Source organism: Anser anser (assembly GCF_964211835.1).
Source record: "Anser anser genome assembly, chromosome: 1".
NCBI classification, from domain to species: Eukaryota; Metazoa; Chordata; class Aves; order Anseriformes; family Anatidae; genus Anser; species Anser anser.
The window spans coordinates 97,058,408-97,081,606 of NC_139720.1; the positions used below are offsets into that span (position 1 = coordinate 97,058,408).

Sequence of the window (23,199 nt, forward strand, 5' to 3'; positions counted from 1 at the left end):
AGTCTGGACAAATACTTGTCAGGAATAACAAAACATACAGTCTATCCTCTTTTGGACAGGTAAGAGGACTTTGAGTGTTCCTTACACCTTTTTTTCTTTTTTTTTTTTTTTTTTGAGGGTTCTAGAACAGAACTGGCAAGGACTAAAGGAGAATCTCCCCCCCAAAAAAGCCACATACGAAGGACAAGAGTTAAGAAGCATTACACAATTATCATATACCTTAAGAAGACAAAATTTCATGCCAGAAAGGGTTTGTCTTCATGCTTGGATTTCAGTAAGACATATAGTTGAACAAATAATCCAGGACAGAAGTGGTGGTGTCCCTAACGATCCTTCAGGACAACCTCATTACAGCATGCCTGTCAATCCATTAGGCTTCAGTTAAGTGCTACATGATTACAAATAAATCCATCATGTCCTGAGATTAACAAAAACAGTACCTGCTAGGCCTTTCAACTGGTCTGATTCCAGCACCAAGTCATGGCAAAGTGGAGGCAGTAAATTTAACAATTTATTGTCATCTGCTTACTGTCAAGGGAAGAAAAAGGAACAATAGGAACACAACAAAAGAAGAAGTAAAGGTAGAGTGCTGAAAATAATTGTACCCAGGGCACAGTATTCAAGCATGATTTTGTTAATAATGTGTTGATCAAGACTGGACTATTATATTAAGAAGGAAGAGCTGACAATCCAATAAGGAGTGGGCCTCAACTATATTTAGTTTTAATATTTTCAAGCTTTTCCAAAAGCAAATAAGTTTCATGTGGTACCAACGCACTGGCAACAACATGTCCCAGTTCTGTGATGAACCCCCAACGTGCACAGGTGGCAGCATGCCTGTGTTGTTTCTTCTTGTGCTTCAAAACAGCTCTCTCTCCATTCTCTCACCTCCCCACCTTTCTAACACTGATTCTACTTAAAGAACATTTACACAATGCACTTTCCATGCCCTTCTATCACAGCCCTCCCCATGGCACTGCCCCCTGCTTCATCCGCTCCCTGCTTTCCTCTCCGCCACAGAACCAGGGTCCAACCCCATCCTCTCACCCCTCCATCCCACTCCCTGCTCATCTTCCCCATGTTCCCCACCCTGTGTTGCCTTGGGCCTCCTCTCCAGTCTTGAACGGAAAGATCAGAGCCTGACACCAATAGTGTTTCAGCAGCTGGGAGCGGAGCAGGATGGTTTACCATCACAGGCAGAACAAGGCGGCACTCGCCACATGGCTTGCCTTAAGTGCTGTTGAGGTGACCAGGACAATTATCCAAGGAAAGACATTTATTGTGTGGTCAGGTAAGAATCCCCACGTGGGCAAGGCTGGGAGCTGCTAGGTATCTGAGCGGCTCATGCAGTTTGCAATTTTTCTTGAATAACTCATGCAGGCATAGATAAAAAGGCCTAGTCCTATTTACGTCAGTGGCAGAACTGTTTGGGGAATGGGAACAAGACTAACTTCTAACATTTTCCAAACAAATTGAACCATTACCCAAACTTACTCAAACACTTCTTGTACATTCTGACTCTTTCCAAATGCACTACTTGTAAATACAGGCATAAGCGTATGAGTTAGGACATACATAAACACATATAAACTATTTTCTATATTTCTGTGATGAATGCAGCCAATGTGAAGCCACTGGAATTCTGCTAATGACTGGAGACACATGCCCACCAGTGAAAAGAAATGAAATACCAAGAATTTATACTACAGTGACTACTGCTTCTAACTCCATCTAGTTGCTCAGTGCTGTCTGCCTTTACATTACCTGAAACCTCAAATTTCCAAAACTTCAGAAAAGTTAAGCCATTCCTTTCATGTGTGAAACAACCTGTAGATCACATGATACCTGCTGCAAAGTGACACTGAGATCAAGAGCTTATTAAAAAAAAATAAAAAAAGGAAAAACTTGTATATGGATAGTAGGAATATCCATTACAACATCAAACAGACCTCTAATCGAGTAGAAAACCAGTACCTACTTTATTCAAAGACTTGGCCAATTATCCCATGGCAGAGTAAGGTAGGAGCTTCCTCCATCACCAGTTTTTTCCATACTTGTTCATTGGAAGGCCTTCCCCATCTAGCTCAGAAGTTTCTGACACTTTCAGAAGCAGAGGTGACGGAGTATATGAACAACTTCTTTAGTTTCTTCAACAGCTCCTGTCTTCCTATAGATAACTATGTTTTACTTTCATGTAAATACTGTATGCTACAATTATACAACTTTTTAAAATAAAGTTTTTGGTAGAAATGTGACACCATTTATCTGGAATTTCTAAGCTCATCTTGACCCACAAGTCCTCTGGCTAACAGCTTCAAAACTGGTACCTAAATTTGCTCTTCTAAATCCATGTTACTAAAAGTCCTGTGCATCCAGCACACTCAGCAGGGGTTTCTTGGCATTGAGCACTTTGGAAAACGTAGCTGCTTATTTAGAAGCATAAATATGGAATTGGGTTCTTTAAAACTTCAGTTTTGACAGTTTCAGAATATGTGTTCTCTGTCTCTGTATCATACAAAAAAAAAAAAAAAAAAACACAACAAAAGAGAGATCAGCTAGCATACTTGAACAAACACACCCAATTTGAGCCTAGCAGATGACCACTTCCAATAAAGCCTTCAAGTTGATCACTTACTTTCTCTGCTGGCCTGGTAGAGGTAGAACCTACAGATATTTTTTTAAATCCCTCCATTTGCAGAAGTTTTCGCTGTGCAAATGATTGAAGAAATCTAATGTTGTTTAGCATGGAGATTCTACCAGCTAACTCACAGTTTGTCGATTATAAACTTTAATTAACAGCATTTTAACCTTATATGTGCACTTAGGAATAAAGTCAAATTAAATGAATGTAATACAAGTAAGGCTGGCAAACATACTTTAAAACATTCTTCAGGGCACAATCTGAACATACGCTTATGAGCTCCTACTTTCACACTGTGCATAGGCCTCTTTAAGAGAAAATGAGTTTCTCCCAAGATGGCTTGCCACTACTATGCTCCCAAGATATTCTGTTCTACCATTACAACCACATAAAAAACACAGATCCCTCTTTCTCACCTTTGAGCTAACCTTACACCAGAGTAGCCAAACGTAAGTATGGCAGCCAGTTGCAAAAGGGAAACAGAACTTGTGAATACACTTGTTTTTCTTCTAGTAATTCTAGAAGTCACTGAAAGTATATTGTACCTCTACCTTTGGTATGCTTTGTTCCCAAATACTGGGGCATAGGTGTGTACAAAGTGACTCTAACAGAAAGTCATCCTTATTAGCTGTGGACCCTCCAACAACTGCACAGGAAAACAATGGTGTCCAAGGACCGGCAGGGCAACTGATACTCTGACAAGAACAGTGCAATAATCAGTGGTATAATGTTTTCCACAGAGCAAAGGAGATATTGAAATTTGTTTTGTTCTGGATCCCCAATATCAAATGAATTGCTTGGGACAGCTTATCTGTCTCTAATGCCAAGTCTGCATGGAGGTGTTGAGAAAGTTAAGGCAAATCAACTGATGTCTGACTTCAATATGCACACATTTAATTGTCTTGAAGCTGTCAGTAGATGCTGTAATTCAACAGCAAAGCTCCCTGTAGTTCCTTATTCAGTTAAGCTACAGTGGCCTAAGACTAATTTACTCCTGAATTAAAGCAGTCCCCTAAAGATTCCATGCAACTCATTTTTGTGTACTGACTTCATGCATTTAGCCAATTTGCCTCAGCTCTTCCTGAGTTTCTCTTAAAGAGTTTTCAGTCCATAGCTGAAGGCAGCTCAGCTATTTCAACTCTGATATTTAGAGCATCAAACTTTTTTTTCCCATCTAGGACACAGAAAAACTAAAGAGAAGGTCCTTAGCTTAGCTGCTTCCTGCTCTAAGCTTGAAATTCGGTGGTATTGGAGTTTATTGTTACCTCATTCCTACTCTCACTCTCTAACTTTGTGGAAGCCAGTTTTGGGAACTGGTATGTTAATATAAAGGAAACAAGCAGAAACAAGCAATGAAAAAATTGCAAGAAGATACTAATACCGAAGTGGGATTTGAACTGTGAGATCATCTTTAGAAACTTCAAATTATGTCAAAGCTGTATCTACTGACGCTGGTTTTTGCTTACCAGGATTTGGTAATTGCAGTCATATCTCTACGTTCTACCAATTCTCATTGCAATCACTGTCGTAGTACCTCAGCATGTTCTGGAAATGAATCATATTCCATCAATTCAACATTAATTCAATTCAATGCTAATCCTAAACTGGGATTAACATTAGAATCATAGAATCCTATATTTTTCAAAAGATGTTAATAAAATAACCTATAGAAAGGATCTACAATTTTTAGAGCAAATGACTTGCTTCCTTACAGCTGTAGCTTAGAAGATCATTTTATTTAAGTCAAAATTTAAAGCACTTCTCAAACTATATAAGCACTTAGGTGAAGTAAAGGCTTCCGTGTTTCATCCAGGCTCATTAAAAATTACCTGGACACTGGCAGCAGTTGGGTAATACTTCGTTATGGCCTTAATGCAAGGAAGTTCAGGTTTCAGAGATGCTTTGAGTGCACTCGCACAGACACACTTAAGCGCACACATATGCAGATGATATATCCCAAGGTACCTTATAAAATTAAAGTTCCTGTATTACGTTCCTTGATTGAGCTATCTGAATGATGAACTAGAGTTAGAGGCCCTACTGTATAGCAGCTGGCTGCATGGAGTGTTTAGAGGAATAAACAAATACACAAACTGCCTGATGTTTCCTTTCCCCAAAATAAATTCATTCATTATAAATGAACTGTCAGATCATCTTCTTTGGAGACTTCAAGTCATGTCAAAGTCGTATCTCCTGACGCTGGTTTTTGTTCATCACGATTTGGAAACTGCAATCATACCACCACGTTCCACCATTTCTCATCACAAGCACTGTTGTGGTACCTCGGCAGCTTCTGAAAATGAATCATACTACATGAATTCAAACACAGATCTAATATCTCTAAACACCAACCAAGCCAGGCACCACCAAAATAAAGAAGTGGGTAGCATGCAGCCAGGTGCATGGACTTTTTAAACATGCTTTTTAAATTGTAGATGGTTTTAAAACAGAATATATCATCTCTCAATATCAGTTAAAAAAAATATCTCAATGCCCAAACTATCAGGCAAGAACTTTTTAATATTTTTATACTTTTTTATTACTCAAAATAAAAACAATAATAAATATGCAAATGAAAGCAAAGCCCTCTGGACAATACTTTCACTGATTTGCTGGAGGGAAGGACCCCTAGTGTCTATCTGGATGCTAGCCAGCCTGGGGTCTGGTGACTACACAGCATCCGGGATGAAAGAACATCTTAGCTTGTAAAATATTTCCTGCAAACACTTTCCTCTCTCCCTTACTTGGATGCCGACTGATTAAAATTAAAAAAAATAAATGTATACGGTTCTGCTTTCTTAAACTAATTATTTCAAAATATTATCAAGGTATCATGTGATCATCTGGACTCTGAGGATTCATCATTACTGATGAACGGGAATGTGCCTTGGCACAATAGTTTCAGTGGTTGATTATGCATTGCAGACACCTATAGATAAACATCTCTATTTGTAAAAAATGAGCACTGTCTCTGAGAGCAGCTTCTGATGAGGCTTTAAAAGCAGCATCAAAAAAATGTAATGCTAGAAGGATGAGGGTGCCCAGCGCTGTCACATACCAGCATTGCTTTCTAAGAGGAAAAAAAAAAAAATCTGCACCATTCCTTATGATCAGGGTTTTACCCATTTATTTGGCTAATCATTCAAATGGCTAAACAGACCTCTAATTTGAAAATAAAAACCGATTGATGCAATCACAAACAAGTTCTGAAATTGTGATTTATAAAAAAAGAGGGGAAATCGTGTTCTAAGCCAAAACACACACACAGTTACCTTTTTCTAATCACAGCATTCATTTCTCCTCATTATGATCTCACAAGCACATTAAAATCTTATTAACATTAATTACTTCTGAGCGTCTATGCATGAGCAGCGACAGGCTTGCGTGCGCGCGCGTGTGTGTATGTGTGTGTGTCTCTGGATCATATCTACATTTATATACCTTGCTGCACTTTGCTTATAAAACATGTGAAAATATTGCTGCTAACACCAATTAGCTAATTTCACACACACAGATAGTAAGCTGCTGTCTCGCTGCACAGCTTATTATAGACCAGCAGACAGATGGACAGACAAACAGACGCAAAAAGCATCACGGCTCCTCCTAAATGCAAGAGCTGAAATGCCTGGCACCCCCAGGAGTGCGAGTTTTATCCTCGTAAGTCTGAGGGAACAAAATGACACAAATAAAAAAAAATAATAAAAAAAATACAAGACAGCCAAATATCCCATTTTCTACACAGATGGGTTCAATGATGAAGTGATAGAGACAAAGAAAAAACTGGCAGGCAGACAAGCAGCAGGCGCACAGAGAGATAGACGGAGACAGATAAACAAAGCAACAGAGAAAAGAGATGAAAGCATATTAATATATGTGATTTGGGGCTAAGCAATATAAACTTTATCCCACCAATAAGGTAAGGAAAGAAATGGCAGAGCCGAGAATCACAATAGGTCCAACTTCGCAAGCAAAATAAAATCCTGACTCTCTACAAAACTATTTATGGATTCTATTTATACTGAGAACGCTACACACGGCGCTGCCACTGAGGATATTCAGCTCCACCACAAACTCCAGAATAAACACAGGCACCCCAGCAGTTGCTGCTGGAGAACCGCACCTTCCCCTTCTTTCCAACCCTTTGTTTCCGATCCAATTCAGCTTCACCTCTACCCCACTCCTAAATCCTGCCCTCCTGAACACTTCTCTCTGCCAGGAGTTAAGATACAAACGACACATCGGCATCGCTCATCGTGTCACAGCCACGTTTCTCCATTGCCCGGGGATTACCCTCTCAACTACAACTCCTTCAGTCATTCACACGACACCAGCAGACGCTCACTTCTTGTTCATGGCATTTTCCTCCCTACCCAGATACCCACCTCTGCTCATCCTCCGCTACCCAGATAGCTAACTGCAACCCGCAGCTGGAATTAAAACTTCCACTGGCATCGGCTGAACACGAGGTTTAGAAGTAGTCAAAATTTGCCTTTTAGCACTTCCCTCCTTTGTTTCACTTCTGTATTCTTCCCCTGATGACGTGATCAGGCAAAACACTATACAGAGGGAAAGGATTAAAGCTTCACAAGACAGGTCTGCGGAGAAATTTCCAGATGGCATGAAACGCTACCTTACTTGGAAAATTTCTGAAATGAGGGCATTTTCATTTCTCGTGGTAACACAAGTGTTTGGATTTTCTGCTCACTCCTCCCAGATCACGAGAAGGTAAATGGGGCAATAACCGCTGTCTTATTCCAAGCCTTTTCACCTAAAGATTTCTGTGCACTTGGCAAAAGGCTCGTTAAGCTTCAAGGCATGACAAAGTTACTTTTGTCACTCCATTTTAGAGCTAGGGAACAGAGGAGCAGAGAGGTGAAGTAACCAGATCAGTAAGACGGTCTGCAGCAGATCCAAAAAGGGCTTTTAGTTACGTTTTCAACATCTTCTCTTTTTACACGTACCCTACCTAAGGCCATTATAAACAGTATCTGAACCATAATAATAATAATAATAATAATAATAGTAATAATAATAGTAATAATAATAATAATAAACAGTGTTTGAGGGTTGTACTCAGGATGCTTGACCTTTGTTGTGTTTACACACAATTCATCTTGCTCATGACCTACTCCTGACGATGGTCATCCAGGAGGATGCGCTCCCTCGCAAGCACAGCACTACCATGGATGCAGTCAAGCAGCTCTGCCACATGTCAGATGCACCTCAACCAACCAAATTAGTTCTGGTGCATTCACAGCAAACCCAGTGATTCCAGGAAGCTTTGGAGCTCCTGAGCACGGACATTACACCTCTATCCCACGTAAGCGGTACACTCGGTGCATGCACAGCAAATCGGGTCACGTGGCAGAGAAGGACCCACGGCATATGGCCCCTTCTGCCACAAGGAGCAGGTACATGACCTGCTCAGGCAGAAAATAAGCAAGCAAATTGAACACCACTGCATTTGCTCAGCTTACTATGCTGCTTTTTTTTAAATACACAGATGTTGAGAGTGAAGACAGAGAAGAGCAAAAGCTTTGTAAACGAAGCAATGAGCAAAAAAGATTTGAAGTCTTACAGTTTAAGGCATATGGCAAAGTGGACTCATGCCTGAATATTTCCTTAAAAATAGAGCATGGACCTTTAAAGTCCCTCTTGAATCATGCAGAATTGCATCTTGCCTGGTGTGTCCCCACAGAAGTACTTGGAGAACAACTCTGAGTAGGCAAGGAGTCTTACCCATTATGGCTAACGCTGGTTCAGCCAGAAATTCAGCTTATGAACCCAGGCTTCCCGGACAGCCAAGAGAAATTCCCCACTAGGCTTTCTTCAGCCTCCCCATCATGCTCTCACCTTCCTCTTGGCATGTTTGAAACTGGAAAACAACAGGGTCAAGGAGAACTTCCCCCTAAACACATCAGTTAATCCCGCTGTAATTGGAGGAAGGGCCACAAAAAGATGAGTTCAAAACAATAAAATAAAAAAAAAAAAGGTCAAGAAACAAGTATCCACTGGGCTTGCTGACTGAATGTTTACATAGCTGTTGACTCTTTAATCCTCCTTTGCCCCAACCCCATGTAGATATATATGGTTCACTGCACCCTGAAGGAAAAATGGAGTGCTACATAAAGCGCTCCTTTGGAGTTCTGAAGACTCTGTGTGCCTTAATTACATGCAGCAAAAGTTGTACCTCTGCAAATTACAAAACAAAAACAAAAAGCGGAAGCTCATTTATGTAAGCAAATGTATAACAGTGAAAATGCTTAATGAGAAAAAAAAGAAGTTGCCAGTTTTTATTACCACGATAGCACGCAGAAGCAAATATGTAACCTGCAGAATTTTCCTACGTCTGAGTTTAGCGTGTAAACCGGATATAAGCATCCTAAAAAGTAGGAGTATTCAAATGCAACTGTCTTGAGGAACATCTCTCGTAGGACCAGTGCTTACCAGAAGAGGCAAACAAATCTCAGCGACCATTCAGTCTGTGAAACGGGTCATTATGCATAAATGAAAGGATAACAGGGAAAGATCTCTAGTGAGAGAAAACAAACAGCAAACAAACAAGGCATTTATTGGCTTTCCTGTACAAAGCAGCTTGATCTGCCTCTCTCGGGTGGGAGTTCTCCCTGCAAACCTGGTCTCTTCATCTCCTGTATGAACCTTATTGTACTGTGTCTACCAAAAGTTACAGCAGGCTGAGACAATATGAGAGTACTTAAGAGGTGCACTTGGCATCCAGACCAGCCTTGAGATCCAAAGCTCTTTGTGTCCTTCTGGAGGTTAATAAGATGAGATTTTACTGACTCCATCCCGGCTTTTACAAGCTTCTTGAGGATTACTGAAATTGGAGGTTGCATATGAAAAAGCTGGTTCACCCGTTTCCTAGAAGGGACGCTCATCCACTTTGCCCTTCGAGTCCTGAAATGTGAGACACGCCTGAGGAGTGTTCTTTGTTATAGTGTCTCACAAATATATCCAGCGATGGTGAGTCCATATGTCTCTGATAAAGAAAAAACCTTACTGTGCATTCCAGCCTTTTCTTTTGTAAACATACTAAACTAGACGAATTTGGCTCTCAAAGGAGAAAGTATTAATTGTGCTGGCTAATAAAACTTTCTGTTGCTCTCCTTCCAATCTGGTCTTCTAAGCATCAACAGACATTAAAACTGGCTTTTGGGAAGTGGGAATGTATCAGAAAGTAGTATAAAACCAAAACTTGCCTGTAAGTTTTCAGGAATTGAGATGAATCTCATTCCCAAGTAACAAAAAGTTAAACGCACCTACTCACTGCACAGCTTTCAAGTTGTACAAATAACGTACAAATAACTCAGTTCCTCCTACTGTTCATTCTCTGACAGATGCCTCAGCAGTAATACATCTGTGCTCTGCCCAAATCCAGTACTCGCAGGCTTCCATTATTACTTGCATATGTTTGTTTCCACTGACAGTTTAAACAGACAAGTAACAATCCTCTTTAACTATGTGTCCAAAGAACCCTTAGGGGCTGTTTTCTCCTCTACATATTGCAACTCCCACTGAGCAGCTATGCAGACAAGCAGTTACACACACAAGAAGCCCAGAACAACGTAACTATTTGTAGGTACTTTTATATTCATGTGCGATAGGGAGCTTCGGTCTTCTTTTGATGACTGTTTCAAGAAGCAAGCAACACCACTGTTTATTTCAGCCAAGTATAATCTTCCCCTATGATTATTATTGTACAAAAAGGGGTAAGAGACTGGTCCAGGTTTTGAACTTGTCTTTCTTGGACACAATGGACTCAAATCTAAGGCTGGACCTCACGGGGACATACCCAGCTGTGGGAAAGCCAATTGGAAAAAAAGTTACTTGTTGCTTACCAGCCTTTAAAGTTAACATTAACAGGATTAAGAGAGCAATTATAAATAATAATAATAAAATAAGCAAACAAAATTTTAAAAATGAATAAAAAAATCTGCTATTAAAAATAAGACTGTTGACAAGTGGACATGTTAGATGTATTTGGCCTCAATTTTGAGTTATGGTAGGGTCTTTTTTATATAATTCTGAAACTAGAATAAGATTGTAATGGCAAAGAAGTTGCATATGTGTTTCAATACCACAGTGGTTAAAAAAAAAAAAAAAAAAAAAAAAGCTTTAACAGTTTTTAATATGGCCAGGAACCATTTGAGCTTCCGTTGTCCGTGGAACATGGTCTTGACTTTTCCAGGTCCCATCTGCTTGTACAATACACTGAGGAAGGAAGAAAGAAAGGCATCACTTCCTCTTTCTCTCTGTGCCTCGATTGTTCCTGATTTAAAAAATGGAAATAATAATGTTGATTCAGCTACTGGAGTTAAGCAAAACTAACTACTTTCATTAAACTCTATATTTGAGTAAGTTTCTTCAGAAAGGCAAAGTGCTATTTATTCGTATCAGCTGCTATCTCTGGCTAAACTGTCCTGGAATCTTTTGTGAGCGTTCCCTCCTCCGGCTGAACTCAGCTGATAACTGCACTCTGTTTTGAAGTACTTGTGTCACTCCTTTATCTAAAAAGCCTAGGAAAGACTTAGACAGAACGGGCACTTCTCTTTTGTGGGTAATGAGAACAAAGCAAAACAAAACAAATAAAAAATCATTCAGGGTCTCAGGATTAAGGCTTTGCAGATGATCAACCAAAAAAAAAAAAAAGGCATCTCTTGGATGTTAAATTCTTTGCAGGCTTTGCCTGGATATGACGAGAATAATCACCAACACCTCCTGAAAGCAAGCCTTTTCATCAAACCTCCGAAGCTCAGATTTCAAGGAGAGATCTGGTAGGAATCTTATTAATACACCTATGCACACTGCCACAAGGGAAACAGTATCTAACACAGCAAAAATGAGGTCAAATTCAGCAGCACTGTCCTAGAGAAAACTGTATCCTGGTCACAAATCACTTGTGGAGTACCATGTATCATCTTTACTGCTTCAGATGTATGCCAGCTGCAGCCAGTAGGCTAGAAATACAAAGCTAAATTCATCTCTCAGTTCAATGTTGATTCTTTTAAATTTCATGGAATTACAACACTTTTATACAAACGTAACTTAGGGCAAAACACGACCTATAAACTTTTTAGCAGATACGCAGATATTCAGAAACTTCACGTGGAACTTCTTATCCCATGAGCATAGTCCTCTGATGATTATTGTATGATGATTATTCCAGCTCACTGCTCATGAGGGAAAAGGGAAGGGCTGTGGCCTCATCCCACCTCACTCTGGCCCTACTCAAACCAAGTCCTGCTGCTACGATTTTCTCCCTCTCCTGCCAGTGGGACCAAGTTAGCCCCTCTTTTTGCATGAAGTTCAGACTTTTTGTCCTCATTTTCTTTGAACAGCTCTGCCCCCTGCCTGCGTCTCAGCTTTTATTTCTTCTAGCTGCTCGCATTCTTCCCAAACCTCCCTCCTAAATGCTCCATTTGTATCCTTCTCCCACATCGAAGCCAATGTTCCATGTAACATTACTCAACCAGATTTTAATAACTCTTTAAAACAGCCTACAGACGACTAAACCATGCTCCTGAACAAAGAGCCTTAACCAGGAAACTCCAGAAAAGTTGTTTCTATCTCATCTCCTTTTTGCTTTTCTTTTTTTTTCCCTTGAAAAAGATACAAAATGAAAATTAACTCAACTTTGGTAGCAGAACAAATTTCCACACGCCTGGATATAGATGTGATCTAGACAAGACGGCTCCCACTCCACCATAAGAGACAACTTTACCTGGGCTAGCTCTGTCACCAATAGCAGTTTGTTCAAGGCAATCTAGGGCTGAATGCAGTGACAATACGTGGCTCAAGATGTGCAAAACTCACCTGAGATCCAACATAATACGGTCTGCATGATCAGGGCTGAGCAGATACTGCCCCCTACACTACTGAAGTAAATGCTAGCTCTCATCTCCATGAGGTGAAAACTTCATCCAAACAACAAGTAAGACCTCAGGTGTCGGTTCTGTTCAGACATACCAGAGAAAGACTACATATATTTCAAAACCTTGATCGGGAAGCTAAAGCAAACCCATTAGAGTAAAGAAAGAGATGGCAATGCACTTTCAGGGTGATAAGGCAAAAAAAAATGGGAGAGAAAGACTCTTACAGCAATAAAATTAGCTAATATAGCTATAGCTAATGCTCTCCCAACTGCTCTCAGGAACTGATAAACCTCATTAGTCCTATCTTGAAGACGAGCAACTGAGACACTGAGAAATGAAGTGACTTGTTGAAAATTACAAAAGAAACTAGAAACAAACTAAGGCTCCTGCTTCCATAATCAGTGAGTTATCCTTTCTGGTACCTACGTACTTGCATATATCACTCTAGCTACTATACTTCAATCTCACTACAACTTCGGAGACCACACCATGGCTTTACGCTGACTAAAATATTTAAGAACTTTGTACAGAGGTTAAAAAAAATATCTAAAAGGCATCATGAAAAGCTCTGAATGGGATCCTGTCTCCTGTAAAAAGGGACTCAGAGATTAGCAGGGGAAAAAAAAAAAAAAAATGGTAAATTCCAGATTTCAGAAATGCCCTGCACCAGGGAAGAAGACTGAGCTTTCTCTTGCCCAGCACAAAGTACAGCACAGCCAAATGTACTACAAGAGCACAACTGGCTTTTAACCTCATTCAGGAGCAGCTGCTTTCACAGCAGTGAAACGTTTCAGGCTGAGCTTGACTGACTTAGTGGATAAATGATTTGAAGTTGATATAGCTCAGAAAGAAACAACTCATTTAGGAAACGTCAGTACCTTAAAAACATTCTTTTTCTATTCAATCAGAGCAAGTTTTGAAGCTTTCAAAACTTGGCCATGGCTTGGAGAGGAAAATGTAAGCAGTGTTTTTATGAAATGCTGGAAATTACAAAACGCTGCTTGGACTTCAAACGGTTCGCCCGTGAGTCAGCAGAGGCTGAGCCTTCACTGAAAACTTGTATTGGTCCTAACTATTTTATTAGTTTAGTGCTAGCAAAAGGTGCCAGATTGGTAGCCCCAGGCGCTGCATTCTCTATTTATCCCCAAAGCAGGTACAGCAGGAGGGCAAGCCATCTCCGTACCAACCCCTGCTACGATTCCTCATGTCAAGGGACTTGGTGACAGGAGGGTGATCTGGTCTCGGCGCTGCTCTGCTTTCCTGATGCCTCTGCTGTGGCTGCCCGCACGGGGGCCAATTCCCTGCATTGTGTTTCAGGAGGACGGGTTCCTAAACCGCAGGGCCTACGAAAGGGAAATAATGGAGAATCATCCTATGAGCATCCTAGGAGACATGTTGAGAAAGAAGAACCAGGGATTATTTTCTTTGTATTATATTCCAGCCGTCTCAAAATGAACGAATACTGGAGAGAGCAATGAGGCCAGAGAGAGTCAATGTACTGAGTACAAATGAGATTTATATGTGGCTTGAGTCACTCCAGCCAATTAGCTACCCACCAGGCTGTTTGGTTTATTGTCCCTACTGGGTAAAGATTTAATAAGCAGTCACCTAGATGGGAAGCATGAGACTTGCAGAAAGGAAACTTTTCACTACTCTACATTGAAAACTTGAGCCCAGTCCTGCAACAGCTCTGCAGAGCCGATTCCCACTGATCTGTGGATGGCTGCAAGATGAGGCGCTTTATTGTGACAGTCCACAAGGTGGAAAATATGGGAAATACAGGACCATCTTTCATTACATAATTTCCATGTCAGAAATCTTCCGCACATTCCAAATGCTCTAAGGGAGTTAAAAAAGCTTTCTTAATTTTTTAATCCAACACTCAGACTTATCCAGAACTTTGACATTTTCCATAGTATGAAAGTACAAAAGGCTGGATTTTAAAAGCAGATCTACTGGGGAAATGCGCTGTGTAGGGAACATGTTAAACAATCCGGCCTATGTTTGGAAAAGAAATACAGATGCATCACAACGAGGAAGAAGGTTCAAGAGCATCCCGAAAAAACAGCAGCTATTCAAGCCAAAGGACAGGATGAAGTGGGCACAGCAGTATAAAGCTGACAAGCAGATATAACTGACAGGGACAGAAAGATTGGAGGCAGCCAAAGCCTTAGCTACACTAGGGCTTCTTCAGATCCTACGTGTACTCTAATTGAATCTAAAAGCACCAACGAAAATGTGTTTAAAACTCCTTCAGATGGGAAGAATCCTAGAAGCAGCAGCAGCAAAATGGAAAATTCAAACTTTGGGAAATGATAGAAAAATTAATGCCTATTGAATATAAGTAAGACTGGAAACAAAGCAAAAAAGGCTAAATTAGTGGATCGGGCATTTCTTGACCTTACTTAGCAGTCATGCCTGGTATACAAGGCGTTAGCAGACTTTGTAAGAAGGCTTCTTGTCCTGTTAATACTGCTTATTGCAAGACAGCTCAGAGCCATTCATTTAAATGCAATTTTTTGTAAGGCACTGTCCCAGCGGGTGTGGCCCGGTCTCCTGGGAATAGCATTTGTTAGTTTTAGAGAACCAGCAGAGGGAGCACATTAGCAATTAAACATGGTTTTGCTTGTGTTTGTGCCTAAACAATGAGTTTGGGGGGGCTTTCTGTTTGTTTGTTTTTATTTTTATTGTCAGCATTCCTCCCTGTCACTAACACCAATGACTCACACAGCTATCAGATTGCTAGGGGTTGAGGAGCCAAAGCCACAGAGAATAACAGGCTCCACATCCACCCTGCATAACACGTTAGCGGACAGAGGCTTTTACCTAGGTGTCTTTCTTCTCTCTCCCCCCATATCAGCCTCCATCTTACCTGTTCCCAACCACCCGCCCATGAAATCTTGTGCTGCCACAAAACCACTACCAAACTCCTGCACTGGGACCGCTAACTTTCTAGCCAGAAAGAATGGCTTATGGATCCCCAGGGAGGGAAGAGAAATCAATAATTAACTTTCAGTCAGCTGAAAGGACAACTCTGAAGTCTGTAAGGTAACTTTCCCAGTCCTACGTCAATATCCACAAGGGGCGGATCATACTTTCAGCTACTGATGATTTTAGAAGCAAGGTATTAGAAAGCCTGTCTTATAGTGAGGGGAAAAAAAAAAAAAGTAATTTCCACACTGTGTTTACCTCAGAATCAACTGGCACACCACACTTGCCTGCATTTTTAGCTCTACCACAATCCCAAGATAAATCTACTACGGAAGCATAACATTAAGAGGTCATCTCCAGACGTAGCTTACAGAATGGCAACAGTACTGACCAGCAAAAGATTTCCCAGAGATGCTCTGCAGAGGGGGACATGCACTACCCAGTCGGGTTTCCTTGCCCCTTCACTACAGTTATCAGCTCCTGCTAATGCAAATTTATGTAATCACCAATTTGATACTAGCTCAAATATTGAGGAAGAACGTACTGGTTTTGGTTTGCCTTTTGTGCTGTCGTTTACACTTGTGCAAACCGGACAGAAAATGTTAGCTAAGGGTCTGTGTTCGCTCACTTCACCAAAGCGCAAGGAAAGGCACATGCCACAGGGCACCGACGAATGAAGTCCTGAAGATGCTGCCAGTGCCTGAATTCAGTGGCACTGGCTTCTTGTAGAAGACCTTTTTTAACACGAGGTGTCGAGGAGCAGCGCCGGGTGCCAGCAGAGCAAGGGCAGCACAGGCCGTGGCACTAACCCTGGTGCTGGCGGGTGGGATATTCGCGGTGGGGAGAGACCCCTCCTTGGCACCACAAGCTTTCGGTCTTTGTGTTTGCACAGAGCATGGCCTTTCTTCGCGTGGTGCCACCTAGCGCCAGCTCCTTCAGCGGCTCTCTTTTTCCTGCGGTGAGCATCTGCCCCCCAGGCCTCAGGCTGGGACCCTAGGCGCCCACCTCACCCAAGCCAAACCCCAGCCATCAAGGTAACAGCATGTTTGCTCCTACAGACGGCTCTATCTGACCGGCTCCGTTTCCCACTGCTGTATTTTAACTGCTTCGCGATACAGGGGCTGCTGCGTGTGAGGCAGAAGAACCTGGGCCCTCCTCGCACAGCTCTGAGGTGCGCAGCAGCCAGCAGCGTCCCACCGGCAGCCGTGTGGGGCTCGCCTCTCCACCAGCGACCTACCTGCCCCGGGGGAGCGCTTTTACGAGACCCGTTCCCGAACCCAATGTCCACCAAAGCCTGGCAGGCAAAATAACCTCCGTGGGACACGAAGAAACTGAAGGACTGAGGAAAAAAAAAAAAAAAAAAAAGGCATGAAAACGTCAAGTGCATAGGCGGTAAACATCCAGAAATGCCAGTTTCCTATTAAAAGAGGATTGGATCAGTGCTGTTAGAACTAAATATTAACTTTTGAGATAAATAATAACCAGGAACATAGCTGACGCTGTCAAAGCCAAAACCATCCCGGACAAAAGCCTTTGCCTTTATTCACTCCTCACTGAAGTGTTGATAAATCAGTGAAAATCTGCTGAAGTTAAAGCTCTGTAGGCATTACAACGGCCCCTCCGAGTTTGGAGCACAGTTAAACACTACTCTTTTACCACGAGAAACTGGGATTATTGGAACGGATAGATTATTAAAAATCCAATTTATTTTTCACAGTTGATATGGTTTGTTTACTTTCTGAATCTTCTTGGGCCAAACTAACGCAATCAATGAAGTCAGTTTCACTTTGATTTGCCATCCTTTTCTCTCTGCAGCACGGTTTGAACTGCCGACCTTACAGAGGGAACAAGTTATTGTTTAAAAACAACTATTTCCAGTACATTGTTTCATTAAAAAAATCTTTAAAGCATATATAAAGGGCTCGGGTTTTCTAAAAGTTTTGCTTAAAAAAAAAAGAAAAAGTAACTTGAAGTTAAATTTCAGTATTTAATTCTCCATTAACATTTACAAATCTCTTTCAGTAGGAGCTCTTTACTATACAGACCACACTGTAAAACAGTCCTATAAAATGAGACAGGAGTGAAACCAAGTAAAATCTATAAGGCCACAGCATGCCATCAATTTCTAAACAGAACTCCTATTCAAATCGTTCTGCTTAAAACCTCATATGGCCAGCAAAAATGAACAGGGTTTTCTTGAAATGATTTAAATAACAATTTATCTAAGACTGTAATCTCTCTTGTATGGGATTTGTAAGCCATCCTACGGAATTCTCTAGCAGGGGACACTGTTCCCTATTTACATCAAAGTTTTATATAAATAATAATACTTTATTTTAATATTTTTTTAGATTTTCTGCAGCTGTTCTCCCTTATGAATAAGCTGGGCCTATGAAGAAAATGTGAAAATAGGAAAACTGTGAGTAATATTTATAATAATGATATATCCAACTCAGGAAATTGCTATAACTGTCTTTATCAAAATAAACAAGATTGGTATTTTTTCCTCCTGTAAGAGAAGAGCAAAATCCTCTACTATTAAAATTAATCTGACGTGGTATTTGTTTGTTATTTGGATTTGACCGTCTTATACCCCATTTTTGGTCCTGTTTAAAAAAAACAACAACAACAACAACCCAAACCAAAAACCACATGCACACAAAACCCAACTGCGTTGCTTTTCGTCTCGCAGGAGTGGAAGAGGCACATGCACACGCCATTCAGTCCAAAATTACTCTAGCTACAGGGCATGGCAAAGCATGAAATAACTGCTCCGGAGCACTTCCTCGTGTGGGTGTGTTAGATAACTGTCTGCTCCAGCACTAAAATAAAGCGTGCTGAGACCCAGCCGACACCGGGGAGCTCCGCTCTGGACCACCAAGTGGGCTGGGGGCACCTGAGCCCCAAGACCCCCCGGCAGCCTGGGCACCCGGCACCCTTTCAAGCTCCGCTGTGCCCCCTGGCCACGGGGCTTTTGGCTCGCTGGGTTCCAGCCACAGCATCATGCACTGGATTTAAGTTTACTTAGGCATACTTCACCCTTTGCTGTCATATCCAGATTGCAAACGGACTTTGTGCGGTCAGGAAAGGCTAAGACTTATTAATTTTTTTTATTATTATTTTATAGAATATACTTAGGTTTCAAAGAAATTGAAATCCCTCTGATGGAAAAGTTTTCATGATTAAAAAGAGACCTTACTGCGTCACGAAAAACGTTTCTCCCACTCCGACTCTCTTTCTATGCTCACATTTTTCTTCCCTGGGGTCTTCACAAAAGGAAGAGATACGCCGCAGTCATTTTTAAAGTTTTCCTGAAACCTAAAGGTGAGGCTGGGTTTCCGCTCAGCGTGCGTGCGGGACTCCCAAGGACGGGTCCGCCGGCCTCCCTGCCGGAGGAAAGCCGAGCTGCTGAAGGACACGGACCTGCCCTGGCTCGGGACGGAGCGCCAGGTGCCCGACAGCACGCACACCCCTCCAGAGGGGCTGCTGCCGCGACCCTGGTACGGGCTCAGCACCAGCCCGGGCACCGGGAGCTCCGTCCGCCTTCAGGGCCCCCGCGCGCCTGGCGGGACTTGTGCATCCCCTCCGGGCCCAGGTCTGAGTGTCAGAGCTGGAGGTGGAAGCTATAGGAGGAGAGGCAGCACCTTGCTGCAGGAACAGGTCATTTGGAGCCCTGAGCACTGCTAGAGCCTACCGGCAAAACGCTGGTTTAGAAGCCTGAGTAAAAAGGAGGAAGGAAAAAAAAAAAAAAAGAAAGAAAGAAAAAAGCAATGAATGTCATTCCCTAGCTAAGAGATGAGCCACCAATTCTTGGCACAGCGCTATGTAAAACCTTGAAAAGTTTCACTTGGGTTCTGGAATAAAGCTTCTAATAAAATGGAGCAAGTAGTTTCTGCAGTTGTCGTGCCAGTGAATAGATCTGCTGCTTTGGATTTCAATTAACTTAGTTTGTTCAGCGAGGAGGCACTTCGGTTGAAACTGGGGAGCTGCAAGTTAAAGGACAGCTAAAAAAAATAGCAAAACAACAGCAAAAAAAAAAAAAAAGCCAAACCTGTTGGCAGCAAAAGTTCTCGCTGGCTGTAAAATAATGAATTTTATTAAAACATTTCAAAGGATCTGAAGGTTTGGGAGAATCTATCAGGCAGTTCCAGGTGGGTTAGGAATATTGCATTATAGACTTCTTTGTGCTGAGAGGAAGGCCTAATGCATTTTTTTAAGGAGTCCCTCCCTTGCTATTAAATAAATAATCTTCTATTAAAAAAGGTGATTGTTATTGTTGAGAGATCTCCACTGATCAGCGTCCATTTTATATAATTACTTAGGATTCTCCAGAACATTTTATGTAACTCACTTCCACTGACTGTCTTTTTTCTTTTCTCTCTTTTTTTTTTTGTTTTGTTTTGTTACCAGCAGAGTAACAGTTTTACTCTCCAACAGAAATGACAGGAGCTCAGATAAAAAGACCATTTCAAATGGATCGATTTAAGCAGCCTTTAGAACCCACGATAAATCTGGGCTCCAAAAACTCGACAATGCTAGATGGGCTACGAAATACATCGCCAATCCCTCCCCAGGAAAAAATAAAAAAGAAAAAGGAAGGGAAAAAAAAAGAAAAAGAAAAAGAAAAAGAAAAGATTAATTCGGAGAAAAGCTTCGATGTTTGAAATTACAAATAAGCAGCGTATTTGTGCAAGGGAAAACGGTAAATAAATAGTTACTATTTCTGGACAAAATGGCTCGATAGATTTCATAATTTGCCACCACTGTAAAAAATATCTATTCCCTTCCCCCCCCCACCTTCCCCGCCAATACAGACGGAAACGCAAGCATAACCATGCAGAAAGTGGGAGGGTGGGGGGCAGCCAAGGATACGAACTCCCTCTTAGAAAGTTTGAATTCTTATTAACCCAGTGATGCCTCCATAATGTGACGTTTGATCAGCAACACGAAAGTTGCAATATATGTCTCCTTTCTTCCCGGGAAAGGAAACTGGAAAAATACTAATAATGAAAAAGAGATGTTAAAAATACCCAAGAGGGAAAAAAAAAAAGAAAAAAGTGCACGTACAATAACCCAAATTAACCCCCTCCGCCCCCGCACCAAAACAGACAAACAACGAGATCTCCGGATAAAAATCCTGTCGGAAGGAGTGGAACCTGCTTTCTCTTTTCTGCTGTTATTTGATGTATGGGTAGGCATGGACTTTAAACTTATAGTGTATACATAGACACAAAACAAAGGACGAGAGTCACCGTTAGCCCCGGCATTACAGTCGGGAGTCGTCGGCAAATAGTAATAAAAGCCCGTTTAGCAGTAAATAAGGAGAGCATGATATATGGACGGACAGATGGAACTGCATAAACAGAAAAGAAAAAGCAGAGGGACCCGCAAACAGGCGGAGAGGGCTGTTTTACAAGAGTGAAAGATATTGATTTACTTGGAACTAGTGTTGGAAAACAAACGTATTTGTTTCCTTTGCGATTAGGGGGGGGAGGAAGAAAAAAAAGAAAAAGTAATTAAAGTGAATCATAAGGGGGCACACCCTGCAATAAGTCCGGGGGGGGGGAAGAAAAAAAAAAAAAAAAACATTTCTAGAGGGTAAGGCCTTCTATAGATGTTCCCAATTTCCAGCGGGCGGCTAGGGCTGCCAAACTTACACCTCCAAATTAAAACCCGGGGGGGGGGGGAGGAAGGAGGGGAGGCTGGCTGGCCGGGTTCGGGGGAGCGGAGGCTTCGTGTCGTGTGTACCCCCCTTGCCCCCCCCCAACCCGGGCTCGCTTCCTTCCCAAAGTTGGCCGGCCTACCTTGTTCCCCCGTCCTCCGCTCGCCTCCTCATAGCCGCTGCCTCCCCGGGAGCGCGCAGCGTGCGCGGCTAACGCCTGCCTGCCTCCCTAAGGGGTCCATTTTCCTGCTCGGGGCGGTGTGTACACACACGCGCTGCAACCTACCTTCCGCACCGCGCCGCGGCGACGGGAGAGGGAGAGCGAGAGCGAGGGAGCGGGCGGCGGCGGCGGCGGCGGCGGCGGAGGCAGGGGAGGCAAGGGGGGAGCCGAGACAAAGCCCTCCCTCCGCCCGGGCAGCCTCCCCTCCTTCCCCGCCGCTGCAACAGGTCGCGCCCCGGCCGGCACCGACGGGGGGGACCCCCGGGCGGGATGGGAGGGGGCGGGGGGGGGACACCCCGGGCGGGAGGGGACCCCCAGAGAGGGGACCCCCCAGGAGGGGACACCCTGAGGGGACCCCCGGAGAGGGGACCCCCAAAGGGGACACCTGGAGAGGAGGGGACCCCCCGAGAGGAGGGGTCCCCCAGAGGTGAGGGGATCTCCAGAAGCGATCCCCGGAGAGGGGACACATGGAGAGGGGACCCACGGAGAGGAGGGGAGCCCCCGGAGAGGAGGGGACCCCCAGAGGTGTGTGGACCCCCAGAGTTGTGCGGACACCCAGAGGTGATGGGATCCCCGGAGAGAGAACCCCTGGAGAGGGGACACCTGGAGGAGGGACCCCCAGAGAGAGGACCCCCGGGGAGGGGACACCTGGAGAGGGGACCCCCAGGGAGGTGGGGACCCCCAGAGAAGGGGACGCCGGCGTTTCCCCCACTGCCACCTTGCCCCGCTAGGCAGCGGGAGGGGAAGGTGTAAAGGCAGCTCCGCCGGGGCTGGGGGCTTGGGATGGGGGGAACAGCTGGCCCCACACAATAGGGGGGCCCCCAGACAATAGGGGAGCAGTGTGGGGGGGGTGAAGGCTCCGCTGAGGTGGCTGCGAGCAGAGAGAGGGGGCTGCTGGCCCCAGCACCCCCAAACACACACACGCCGAAACGGGTATCGGGAGGCTTCAGCCCCTACAGCTATAATAATGCGCCGTGCTTATGGCTGAACAGGTGCAATGCATATAGTACACGGCGTTACGAGGACGGAAATAAATCTCTCAAGTAAAAAAAAAAAAAAAAAAGAAAGAAAACAACCAAACAAAACATTTTTCCCGGTTGCAAACAGGCCGAGGTTATTTAAAATAGGGGTCTGGTTTGGAAAATGTGCTCCCTGCTCCCTGCACTTTTTGGCTGGGGGGGGTAAGGGGGGGGGGGCACAGACAGAAAGAAGGTGCAAAAGGGAGACAACAAAGCCAGGAAACCCAGCACACGTAAGCGGTTACTAGATTTTTATTTTTACAACATTCTCTCATGGCTGAAGAAGATCGACGCTGCTACTAAAATAATTTTCACTCGGCCCTGCCTCCCCTCGCACACAAACTTATGCTGTTCACAAAAATTCTGATGATTTTAATGACAGCCACAGCCATGTGAAAGTAGCAAGAGCAGGAAAACAAGATTTTGCACCTGTATTTCATCCTCAGACAAAGGTCCTCCAAGAACTTTATCAGCCGGGTATCTTTATTTTAGCTGGAGAAACTGGGTCCAAAAAAAAAAAAAAAAAAAAAAAGTTAAGTGATATTCCCAAGGCTATGCTGTAAATCAGTGGATAAAGCGATGAGAACCCAAATCTCTTGGTGCTTAGCACGGAATTGGCTTCGAATAACTCATGGCCGTGTAAAAGTTAAGTGTCCCGTCTGAACCAGTCGCGTAGGCTCCCCCTGTTGCCAGTGGAGGGACAGGCACCTCCACAAAGCCACCCATCCCACTTCCCCCACCCCCCAAAAAGAGGAGTGAGCCTGTACAGCTGGATTAGGCCAGGCAGCTAGCTTTTAGTTGGCTAAAATTAAGTAAAATGAATCTCATTTGGA

General features: G+C 43.1%; 1 protein-coding gene and 2 long non-coding RNA genes across 14 annotated transcripts in view; 1 reads left to right on the forward strand and 2 right to left on the reverse strand.

Moving 5' to 3' along the window:
• The window catches only part of LOC310892231, a 40,203-nt gene extending 39,627 nt beyond the window's left edge, over positions 1-576 (forward strand). Inside the window, exon 2 of the long non-coding RNA XR_014577976.1 lies at positions 1-576. This exon is cut by the window's left edge and continues 27,640 nt beyond it. This is a non-coding gene — a long non-coding RNA (uncharacterized lncRNA).
• LOC310892228 (uncharacterized protein) overlaps positions 1-21,580 on the reverse strand; it is a 421,439-nt gene extending 399,859 nt beyond the window's left edge. For 3 of the 12 annotated variants that reach the window (XR_014577955.1, XR_014577956.1, XR_014577963.1), the window contains exon 1: positions 21,270-21,580. The gene's annotated coding sequence lies outside the window, so the exon portion shown is untranslated. The remainder of the gene's footprint in view (positions 1-21,269) is intronic. The other 9 variants (XR_014577957.1, XR_014577964.1, XR_014577965.1 and 6 more) reach the window with 4 other exon arrangements.
• A 68-nt stretch (positions 21,581-21,648) lies between these two features.
• Positions 21,649-23,199, reverse strand: part of LOC310892229 — a 46,384-nt gene continuing 44,833 nt past the window's right edge. The window contains exon 7 of the long non-coding RNA XR_014577969.1: positions 21,649-22,867. This is a non-coding gene — a long non-coding RNA (uncharacterized lncRNA). The remainder of the gene's footprint in view (positions 22,868-23,199) is intronic.